The following is a 12357-nucleotide window of genomic DNA, read 5'->3' as shown; positions in this document are numbered from 1 at the left end:
GAGAGATAGAGATGGAGGGAGGGAGGGAGGGGGAGACAGAGAGAGATGGCCGGAGAGAGAGGTGGCAGGAGAGAGAGACAGATGGTAGGAGGGAGATGGAGGGAGAGAGATATGGAGTCACGGAGAGGGAGATGACGGAAGGGAGAGGGAGATGGTGGGAGAGAGAGAGAGAGAGAGAGAAGTTTCACCAACTGGTCGTGTGACTGTGAACCATGGTGAGGCCACACAGTGTGCTTGAAATGAGTTTCTCAGCATCACTGCTGAGTCTATTCACTACAACCACTGTACTTATCCTCACCCCTACAGTATCCTCAGTCATTCATATTTTGCAGGCTATAGGTTAGGCTATCCTTGATGTTTGCTGTATATAGGAAATATATACATATATATGAAAAGCAAAACATGTCTATTTTCCTTCTGGACAAACCCCCCTCTTACTCTGGAGTGGTTGGACTGATTCATTTTGCCCCTCACTGTTAGCCCCTCACAGGCCGTGTGTACGTGTGTGTGCCTGTGTGTGTCTGCCATCCTAATGGCTAGTGTTTAAGGTGAGAGTGGAGGAAGTGGTGGTTTAGGGAGGGAACCCTTATGGAGCTGTTTTAATTAAGGTGGAGACGACACCTCTTCTCCCTCTTCTCTCCTGCTCATCTTTCACCTGGGAGACACAGGAGAACTGTGACACCGGCCCTGCTGGCATGCCTCTGATTAAAACAGGGCCTCATTTACCACGGCCCGCTGTCAACAAAACACCACTAATGGCATTAAGCCCAGGCCTGGGGGCCAACCGGGGCCACGGGACCAAACCTAGGGGACAATCCCCACAGAGGCTCAAATGAGAGAAAACAAATTTAGCCTAATCTCTGATACGAGAGCCTAATCTCCCACTGATATTATCTGGTAGGAGGATTCATGTGTTTTGTGACGTTACAGGGAGCATGGCCTATGTGTGTGTGTGTGTGTGTGTGTGCATGTGTGCGTGTGTGTGCGCGTGTGTGTGTGTGTGTGTGCATGTGTGCGTGTGTGCGTGTGTGTGTGTGTGTGTGTGCAGGGGCTGAGGGAGAAGCCAGATGAAGACTTTTTTCTCTGGGGCCTGGCATTTTGTGGTGAGGTTAGTTGGTTTGTCTATGATGCCTTTTCGGAAGGTGATTTAGGCTGCTTTGTGGTAGGTGGATGTTTTCTGGACAGTCTACCTTTCTTCTCAGAAACCTGTCACTGACCCCTCTCTGTCAGATCAGACCTCTTTCCTGTTCTGTCACCACCTGAGGGGGACTGGGCATGAGCCCTGTTCAACCCTGTCTCTCCGTTCCCCATTCTAACTATGACCTCATACATGTCCCCTACTCTTCATCCATCACTTCATCTATAGTGGCTGGGAATCGGACATTCTACAAATAGCTGTGTTAACCCTTTGAAGGTTAGGAGAACAAGGCCTTTGTGTCCTTAAACACTTAGAGAACACTCAGAGCTGGAATCCTGACCATGAGGGTTGTGTCAGTCGGTCTGTTAACACCACAGCTCCTCTTGTCCATGTCACTACTGTGTGGTAGTCTGCCCGGGCTGACTAACACACACACACACACACACACACACACACACACACACACACACACACACCGGGCTATGATCGCTACGCAACCCTACCAACCATCGGCTGAAATAACTCTATTGGCAATAACTCTCCTGCTGGCCACTGCTCCACCACGGCTCCCACTACACATTCTGACACGTTACATATTTAACATGAGCAGTAGGGTAGTATAAAGTTTAATGCTAAAGCGAGGTCACTTCTCTTTGGTGCTCAATGTGCTTTTTACAGTCTTCTTATTAGTCGGCCCAGCGAGGAAAACTTCACTGCAGTCTTTTATTGATTTATGTCAATAGCCATTAGGTTGGCATTGCCTTTTCCTCTGTTTAATAGCGACATGCATCAGGCTGGAGGCTGCCTTAGAAGACCCAGGGATAATAATGTGATGATTAATTAGGAAAGTTAGTTTCTTGTAAAGTGACAGCGCTTCTTAAGCGGGGCTGTAAACTTTTATTGGAGCATACAGCTGACCTCAAATTGGAAATTTGTGTTGGAAGCAGCCTGTCTCTCTCACCATTACTGCTTCTGCCTGTTGTTCATTTTATATCTGTCTATAAAAAACAGTGGGAGGGAGGGGCTACGGGAGGGCAGGTTAGGGGGCGTGTTCTACACGCGACAACACTCTCCCACTCCGCCCCACTGTCTCCCCCCTCTGGCCCAGTCGATGAGGGGCTCCCTAAAGTTGACCAACTATGTGGAGCCATCAACCCACCTTGGTCATCATCTTAGAGACACATTAAATATGTTCTAATCAATACATTTCCACCCAATGATTTCATCCAGAAATACATTAGGAGGTTCTTGTACTATACTTGAGTTTCAGGAGTCCTTTTTTTATGCACACATACATTTCCAAGCAACTATCTTGATGAAAACATCCACTCCTTGATGCTAAAACAGCCATGGGCATGTCAGAGGTCGCCCTTAGTGGTGGAGTAACATCAGTGTTAGCTGTGCTAGGGTATGGCGCTAACGCTATGCTAAAACACTAGTGCTAACATAGGCTATGCTAGCTCCACTCTGTACGGTTGGACCTCTGCCTCTCCCTGACACCACTAGTACTCCACTCTCCACTGCAGGGGTGGCCCTCTCCCTGGGCCTTCCCAGTGTTTATAGAGAAGCCAGTGTAATGTGAAGAGGCAGAGGAGGAAGGGCACACTGTGGCTCCTTGATTACCGCCCTGGGGAGCCCTAACCGTGGAACCACTTAAAAGATAATGCCCAAATTATGTTTTCAAACTCCTGGCCGCCTAGTTGGCTGAGTTGAAACAAAATCACTGATGTAAAGGAAATGGGACTTGAATGGCACTGTTTACAGTCGTTGGATGTTCACACATAAGAAGCAAATTCCAACATAAACATTCACTTAGTGCATGTAAATCTGAATGCTATTAATAAAGCCCTTTTATCTTCTCCTCTGGAGTGTGGCCCCTGAGGCCGCTAGGGGTAATCTGGCCCTCACTCACCAGCTGACTAACTCTCTCTCTCTCTTCTCTCATGCTATCCATTTTCTTTCACACGTTCTCTCTCTCTCTCATGCTATCCATTTTGTCTTTCAAACTTTTTTTTCTCTCTCTCTATCCCTCTCTCGCTCTCCTCTGTGTGTCATTCTGGCAAAGCCTAGGCCTCTGGGCCACGGATTCTTATTCCCAAATACCCCATTTGCTCTCTGAGGCCTCTTGTAAAGTACTGAGAGCTCATTCTAGCCCTCCTTTTTACCCTTCCATTCCCCAGACTGTTGTACACACCACAGAGATGTTTGGCCCTAGTAAAACCTGTGATGTCCCCATGGTTGGAGAGGGTTTAACTGCTGCTTTCCTTGGCTCTCTGCAGGCTCTCTCCATCTCTGTCCCCTTCTCTCATGCAGAGGACAGTGATGTTCCTATGGTTCTCACTTACATATTGTTGCTCTACTGATAGATCAGTTCTGACAGAGTGAAGGCCTGTGTCTTTCTCATGCAGCCACATCTTCTCAGGGATTGTTTTTCTTATTCCTGTCGACAGAAAGTTGTTTCTGCTGTCTCCGCTCTCTGCGTGTCCACGACAGGAGTGCTTCCTGCAGTGTGTGTGTGTGTGTGTCTCTCGCTCTGAGTGTGCATGTCTGTGTGTCTATGTGTGCAGCCTAGTCACTCAGCAGCGTGTGTGTATGCGTGCGTGGACGCGTGTGTGTGTGTTTGTGTGTGTGCTTACGGATGTGTGTGTGCGTACTTCAGTGTTACAGCGAGGCTGCTTTTATCTCAGTGCCAAGTGTGGAGAAACAGTATCCTCTTATGAAGGACTGCCTTTTGTGCTGCTCTGGGGTTCCCACTCTCACTCAGCTCTGAAGAGCCAAAAATCTCCATCTGATGTTCAGATCTCTGTTATTTGTTCATGAAACTACAACTGAGAAAAGCCTTACCTGAGGGACCAGTCCACTCATCTCCTCATACACCATGTGGACACGTCAACATGAAGGGCCAGTCTGCTCCTTTGCTGTCCTAAACTACTCTTAATTTATTGCCAGTGACCAACGTCTGACTTTACTTTGCTTCTCTTTGTAAACAAAATGCAGCTTGGTTTCATAAAGTCTTATACAGGAAGTCTGTACGTGGAATATCCTGTTTGGGCCAAGGTAGTGCGAACTGAACTGGCAATCTCCCAGACGCTTCGATGTTTGTGTCATGTCCCACCTAAAGCATTTCCATATTTCAGCCCTGAGTCCTTGAGATGCAGAGTAGCAGCTCAGCGCTCTGTGTTGCTGTGTTGGTGTCATGCGACCATCTTGAGTGTGTGTGTCTCGGTCACTGTTGTCTCGCGGTTTGGTCCGGTCTCCAAGCAGATGGCGGCACAGTTTAGTGCGAGTCGCACACAAGCAGCACACCGTGGCACAGGTTTTCCCATCATAACACATCTTGCAAGGCCTCTGACAGACAGCACACAGGCTCTCTCTCCGGCCTTATCCCCACTTGTCACACGGACGTGCCGGACCTCATTCACATAGGTTAGCGCTCTCCTATTGCCAGAGCTTGACATTTCCTCTCCACTGGATACATTCACTTTCCCTTCTACAATGGCTTTGGTTTAAAGATGAGGCATTTAACCACTTTAAGGTGCTGTGTACCACCGAGTCCTACAGCCGAACAACTCTGATTAACTCTGAAGTGTAATGTTTATCAGGACTTAAGTTTAGCATTCATGTTTTTACGATTCGTTTTTTATTAGTGTGATAGCCGATTGCCTTTTGGCTTTCATGAAACAAAATGGCCGACTTTGCATCACTTCCTGCATATGAAATCCAATACGGCTGTGTCAGAAGGTGCTGCGAACTTATTATGAGGTCTGTGGTGTTAGTTCTTTATCACAGCTCTGTTGCTTCATACTCAAGATGGAAATACATCATGGCTGCAAGAGGTTGCTTTGAATCTGTACTCTCACTTTTTATTCTCACAACACTACACAGAACATATCTAGACACTGAAATAAATATTTACTAAATACAAGTAACTTTTCTCTCAACAGCTGCATAGATTTTGATATAAATGGGCAAATTCCAGGAATTGCTCTTTTTTAAATTTAATCTGGGAATACAGCATCACCTTCAGGGGAAAGTGATATCTTTTTTTAACATAAAATGCAAAACATCAACATTGGATACAGTATATGATCATATATACGATATATATGATCATATATATGATATATATGATCATATCATTATTATGTTAGAATAAACTGGAATCAACAAATAGTAACATACTGTATTTTGTAAGTACTAGCAACACGGTCTCATTAGAATATGTCAAATACTAGATACATAAATACTCACAACAAACATAAAGAGTGAATTCCTACCTTTCAACTGTCACCTTTTTCTTAGAGTACCATATCTAAATGGATGTGTTTTTATAGAGGCCTCTCTCTGAAAAAAAAAACTCTTGTCTGACTGTTTGATTGACAGGGGTGGCATTGGAGCGGGCTGGCCAGGACAGAGCCCATATCCTTTACACCAGCTGGAAGTAGAGTAGGGGCCGGCTGGAAATGGCATCTCCCGGGAAAAGCCAACAACTGGCCATCACCCTGGCCATTCGTCTTCATCAATCAACCTGCGTTTGTTGACCAAGCCACATGATGTCACTATTCATTTCATGCATTTCCTTAACGGGGTCCGAGAGAGATGGGGGGAGAGCACTACCCTCTCAGTAGGCATTTCCTGTCCCCTGTTGCATTGTGGGATATGTCTGTTTCCTCTAAAGCGATCAGTTGTACTTTTCAAAGTTTTCTTCATTACTGTCTACCCATTTCCCCCTCATGAGATGTTTGCTTTGCTTGGTCAATAGTGATATTAGTGGTAAGCAGCTTGGCTGTGTTTGTAGCCTTCTTATGTGAATACTAGTGATGATTTCCATTTATTTTGCCGAGGTATACACTGAATTGAATGTACTGAACGGTTTGATCAAATCTCAGATTTGTTGAACAGATACTTCCGCCACTGTGCTCAGATCAGCACATTAGCGTTTCATTTGAAAGAATGGTGTCAGTGTGTTGACAAGCCGATGATAAGTTGGTGGCTTCTAAGGGAAAATGTTTAAAGTGGATAAATGCCTTAGGACTCTAACTGTCTGTCTTATTTTCCTGATTGTAGTTTATTTCTGGTGATTATGAAAAGCTGCTTGAAACAGGCTTTGGGGATGTTGATTTATTAGCTTCACATGAAAAGGGCCTCTTCGCACCATGATTCCACACAAATACCTAATGTTATCTCATCTGACTCCTGTGTCTGTATTTACTGGTTACATGCATTGCTTTTATTTCATCCCTTTGATTATTTCATAGAAAGTGGAGGGAGCGGCAAATTATATTCTTGTTTTTGCTCTCTCTCTCTCACTCCCACCCCTCTCTCTTTCTCTCTCCCCCTCAGTCATACTCTCGCTACTACCCTCTCCGCTCTCTCTTTCTCTCTCTCTCACTCCCACCCCTCTCTCTTTCTCTCTCCCCCTCAGTCATACTCTCGCTACTACCCTCTCCGCTCTCTCTTTCTCTCTCTCTCACTCCCACCCCTCTCTCTTTCTCTCTCCCCCTCAGTCATACTCTCGCTACTACCCTCTCCGCTCTCTCTTTCTCTCTCTCTCACTCCCACCCCTCTCTCTTTCTCTCTCCCCCTCAGTCATACTCTCGCTACTACCCTCTCCGCTCTCTCTTTCTCTCTCTCTCACTCCCACCCCTCTCTCTTTCTCTCTCCCCCTCAGTCATACTCTCGCTACTACCCTCTCCGCTCTCTCTTTCTCTCTCTCTCACTCCCACCCCTCTCTCTTTCTCTCTCCCCCTCAGTCATACTCTCGCTACTACCCTCTCCGCTCTCTCTCTCTCTCTCTCTCTCTCTCTCTCTCTCCCTCTCTCTCTCTCTCTCTCTCTGTCTCTCCAACTTTCTCTCCTCTAGCTTTAAGAGGCTTAGCCCCAGCTTAGCGCCCAGGTCAACCTGCCCTTTGCCCTTCATCTGTCAGCCTTTTGATCTGCTGCCAGCCTGGCCGCTCGCTCGCTACGCCCTGCCTTTAACGTGGCGTCTGGGGGTCAAGGGAGGGCACAGCTTCAGGACCCCTAACCCCCTCTTCACCCCTCCCTCCACTTTCCCCTCCACAACCCCCCACCCACCACCTTTACAGATGTGGCTGTCTCTAGTGCCCCCCTCCACCCCACCTCAATCCCCATGCCCCCTGCCCCAGTGTCCATTATTATTTTATAGTTTGGTTCTGCATTCCTTTACCTCAGCCTGTGGTAGGAGGCAGCCTTTTGGCTTTATTGCTTACACATGTCCCTGCTTCTCTCCCTTAGAGGGGGAGACAAAACACAGAGAGGAGGATGGCCAATGGGGGCCGGCGGGCTAAACTTGAACTAATCGTCAGGGGGCCGGAGAGTTGCGGTGCCTTAGTCCTGTGCCAGCGGGGTTTCAATTTGTAGAGGCATAAACAGATACTAAAGCCACAGTAATGGCACAGTGATTTATCAAGCCAGTTCACATCAAATTATCACAGCGCCCCCCTACTGTCAGGCCTAATAATGCCCCCTGAGCCCCCTCAGCCTGGGCCCTGTCTCATAGCTGCACCCTGGTCACAGTTCATTACTGAGTGCTCAAACATGTGTCCTTCTGTCTGGTTTCCCTCTGAGCGTGACGCCTCACACCAGTCAATGATCATTCCGGACACACACTCATGAGAATCAAGAGGTTTTTAGGTTTAAGTGAGTGTTTGTGTGTGTGTGTGTGTGTGTGTGTGTGTGTATGTGTGTGTGGTAATTATGGTAATTCATATAATAATCCAGTATTTATGTTGACAGTATGTAGTATTATAATATCACACACATGTTATCTATACTTCCCTCTTTCTCTGCTCCTCACCTGGCATGTATAACAATAGCCCTTTAAAGTTTTGCTATGGAAAAACAAGAGACAGAAAAAAGACAAGTCAAGTTGAATAGTGTACGTGAGTATAGGTCAGAAATGTAACAGAATCTAGCTTGAAATAAACAGATAATTTTTCTGTAGTGAAGCCATGTTTCAATTTAATTTTGCACCAGAACACTGCGTGGGCATTTGATCCTTCTCAGCGTGGCCCAACACATGGACAATATATCTTTCAAAGATAAAGGTAAAAATGTGCTCTGCTCCGTTGACTGATGATGTCATCCAGTCGCGGGGATGTGCTGGAAGCCAAGCCTGGGAGAAAGACAAACTTTCACAAGAAAGGCTATCCAAGGGATCACAGGGGTGATCTCGGAGCTGTTGGTGAAATCAATTACACATTGTCCAAACTGTGATTCCGCCTGTAGGGACTTCATCTCCAGGGCCTTCTGTTGAGGATCATTCACGATGAGGTCCGACATTGTTTTCCCCCTCTCTGGTGTCCACTCCGCTAGTCCTTCACTCTTCTACTACTCGAACCCCTCTCCCCTATCCTCGGCCAGTGTCTCCCTCCCTCCCCTCCACTTCGCTACATTTGTGTGCTGCTTACAATTCAGTGGAGACCCATTCGTCATCATTTGCCGGTGTATCTGTCTTGAGCGCCTGCGCTTTGATCACCTTACATCTGTTCTACATTTAACCTTCTGTAATGCTGTTGCTCAAAAACTATTACCTGGCTTTACAAAGGAACGGTTTGATTGGAGACCTTGTAGCACGTGTAAATCCAGCAACCTCTTCATTTGTTATGGGCCGGTAAATGAATAATCCCTTGTTCTTGTACACAGAGGAACGCCATGCTTTCCAATCCCCCGTCTTGATTTCCTGTCTCTGTAGGGGATAGGAGAGTCCTTCAACGCTTTCCCATGATTCAGCCTGCCTACTGTGAGATTCTCTCTTTTCTTTCAAGCTTGTCTGCCCCTAAATGATCATCATCTTCCATCTCTCACGTATACATCTTTCTTTTTCCAAAATAGTATTTTTCCCTCCATGCACCTGGAACTACTCAAGATGTACACAATCGCTTGGGTTTACAGTATGACTATACATTTCCCACATTCCTATCTTCTCCAAACTAAACTTAATTACACCTGTGTATTTTACATTAATTCTCCAAGGCTTTATCCACTGTATTCCTCCCATTCCTCCTCTCCCTGCTGTCCTCTCCCCTTCTCTTCCCTGTTATCCACTGTATTCCTCCCATTCCTCCTCTCCCTGCTGTCCTCTCCCCTTCTCTTCCCTGTTATCCACTGTATTCCTCCCATTCCTCCTCTCCCTGCTGTCCTCTCCCCTTCTCTTCCCTGTTATCCACTGTATTCCTCCCATTCCTCCTCTCCCTGCTGTCCTCTCCCCTTCTCTTCCCTGTTATCCACTGTATTCCTCCCATTCCTCCTCTCCCTGCTGTCCTCTCCCCTTCTCTTCCCTGTTATCCACTGTATTCCTCCCATTCCTCCTCTCCCTACTGTCCTCTCCCCTTCTCTTCCCTGTTATCCACTGTATTCCTCCCATTCCTCCTCTCCCTACTGTCCTCTCCCCTTCTCTTCCCTGTTATCCACCGTATCCCTCCCATTCCTCTCCTTATTGTCATCGTCCTCTCCTCTCACTCTCCTCTCACTCTCCCTGTCTCCTCCCCTCCTCCTCTCCCCTGGAGTGGTGACTGTGCCCCTGGAGCATCAGGCTCCGACCCCCTCTCCTCCCCCTCTCCTCCAGCATGCTAATCAGACCTAATCAGAAGTGAAATGTATTTTTCTAAGGAAGTAGCTGGAAAATTTCACAATCTGCATTTCTCAGACCAAACTGATTAGAGAAACATTATCCTGCTTTCAGAGTCACTTCCAATCTGCTTTTAATCTGTCACTTCAATCGCCTAATTATTTAGTCAATGACCTGGGGACGCAATTTGACTAAATAATCAAATGCATGCCATAACATGTTCCTCATTTCTGCAATGATATCTCTGGTTACATGTTATGTTGTTCCTTTGAGCTGAATTGGTAGAGGTGCACGTGCACCTGTGTTTGTGTATGCTTGTGAATGTGTGTGTATGCTTGTGAATGTGTGTGCATGCTTGTGTGTCTCTGTGTATGATTAAGTTAGGTGCAGTATCTGTGTTAGTGTTATTACAGCATAGTGCCTCCCACATCCATGTGTGTCTGTATGTGTGTTCCTGTTAGTGTGTCTGTGTCTGTAGGTGTGTTTGTTTAGAAGCTGCTGAGCTGTGAATGCTAGGCAGGGCTAATACAGTTTAGCCCTTGGTTGTAAGAGCCTTTGGGGAGCGAGGGAGAGGGCAGGGGAGTCATGTTATTGGAAAGGTCATGATTACAGTAGGGGGTCAGAATAACTCACTGACACTCTCTATACACAACTGCCTGCTTCTGTGCCTGGGGGTGTCGACAACTATATTGAGTATTGACTATGTGTCACAGCAATAAAAAGGAAATCTGTTCTCTGTTGCCAAATATTTTACCTTCAAAGAGTGTACAGTAGAGTTAGAAAGTCAGGACAGAACACAAAGGTAGCTTCAATGTCAATAAGGCCATCTTGTTGACATTTAAAAAAAAATACTTTACTTTACTAGGAAATACTACAGTACTAACTATAGAATTATGTAGTAAACTGTTGTAAACTGTAGAATACTATACCACACACTGTAGCATATTTTGATCATGTGTAGTACTAACTATATCATTTTGTAGTATACTGTAGTATACTGTAGAATACATACGGTCTAAGTCATCACAGCTCTGGTACGATTCCAGGCTGTAACTCAACCAGCTGTGATTGGGAGTCCCATAGGGCGGCACACAATTGGCCCAGCGTCGTCTGGGTTAGGGTTTGTAAATAAGTAAATAAGAATTTGTTCTTAACTGACTTGTCTAGTTAAATAAAGGTTGAAAAAATCAAATTAAATACATTTATTAATAATAAATAGACACTGTACTATCCCTCGATCATGTGTAGTACTTACTATAGAATTCTGTAGTACCCAGACCCTCCCCTATGGATTTAGGTGTGCGGCCGGAGTCCGTACCTTTTTTTTGGGGGGGGGGGGGGTACTGTCACGCCCTGGCCTTAGTTATCTTTGTTTTCTTTATTATGTTGGTTAGTTCAGGGTGTGGGATTATGTGTTTTGTCTGGTCTAGGGGTTTTGTATGTTTATGGGGTGTTTTCTAGTCTAGGTGTTTATGGAAGTCTATGGTTGCTTAGATTGGTTCTCAATTAGAGGCAGGTGTTTATCGTTGTCTCTGATTGGGAACCATATTTAGGCAGCCATGTTCTTTGGGTATTTTGTGGGTGATTGTTTCCTGTGTCTGTGTTTGTGCCACACGGGACTGTTTCGTTGACAGTTCACTTTGTTATTTTGTGTTCGTGTTGAGTTTTCTTATTAAATAACATGGACAACTACCACGCTGCATACTGGTCCGATCCCTGCTACACCAGGAAGGGAGGAAATCTGTTGTGACAGTAGTAAACTGTAGTATATTGTAGAATACTATACTACACACCGCACTATCCCTCAATCATGTGTAGTACTTCTTATATAATTATTTAGTAAACTGTAGAATACTATACTACACACTGTAGTATCCCATGATCATGTGTAGTACTTACTATAGAATTATGTAGTAAACTGTAGTATACTGTAGAATACTATACTACACACTGTAGTATCCCTTGATCATGTGTAATACTTACTATAGAATTATGTAGTAAACTGTAGTATACTGTAGAATGCTGTACTACACACTGTACTGATATGCTAATATTAGTGTGCATGTACCCTGCCCATTCCCCTCCCCCATATCCCAATATGTGCCACCCGTGAGTGAGAAATCATGCCAAGTATAGATCATAAATTGTGTTCCCTGCAGCTTATGGAAAAAGCGCTCTTTTAATATTTGTCCAGTAGGTTTGCTCAAGGAGAAGCCACCACTTCAATAACCAGGTTTCCATCCAAACATTTTATGTGAGTAAAGTACATGTTGAATAAAGCATTTCACAACGGGCCTGATGGAAACAGCTAATGTGTCAGGAAACTTTTCAAATGTCGACAAAACAAATTAAGCTAGACAATGTGGGATCTTTTTGTGTCTGTAAAAATCATTATGCGAGAAATATGGCTAGAGTTGAAAATTAGATGGGAAATCCATTTATTCAGTATTATGGGAATTTAACCCTAAAAGTAATTTTTATGTGAATACGTCATCAAGCACAACCTTTCAGCTGCAACAAGTCAATTTCATGGAAACACATCACTGCTGGGAAATGCTTTGTTCTTATGAGGATTTTAGAATATTCCCATGAAACTCTGTCACCAATTGGATGGAAACCTAGCTAGTTGT

The 12357-nt window shown here is 45.2% G+C and overlaps 1 pseudogene; it reads left to right on the top strand.

Annotated features, from left to right (window-relative positions):
* Positions 1-11894: 11894 nt before the first annotated feature.
* LOC116371931 (uncharacterized) lies at positions 11895-11946 on the top strand (annotated as a pseudogene).
* Positions 11947-12357: the final 411 nt, after the last annotated feature.

Source organism: Oncorhynchus kisutch, linkage group LG3 (assembly GCF_002021735.2).
Source record: "Oncorhynchus kisutch isolate 150728-3 linkage group LG3, Okis_V2, whole genome shotgun sequence".
Lineage (NCBI taxonomy): Eukaryota > Metazoa > Chordata > Actinopteri > Salmoniformes > Salmonidae > Oncorhynchus > Oncorhynchus kisutch.
Note: the sequence above shows the minus strand (reverse complement) of the source record. Positions and strands in the feature narration are given on the sequence as shown.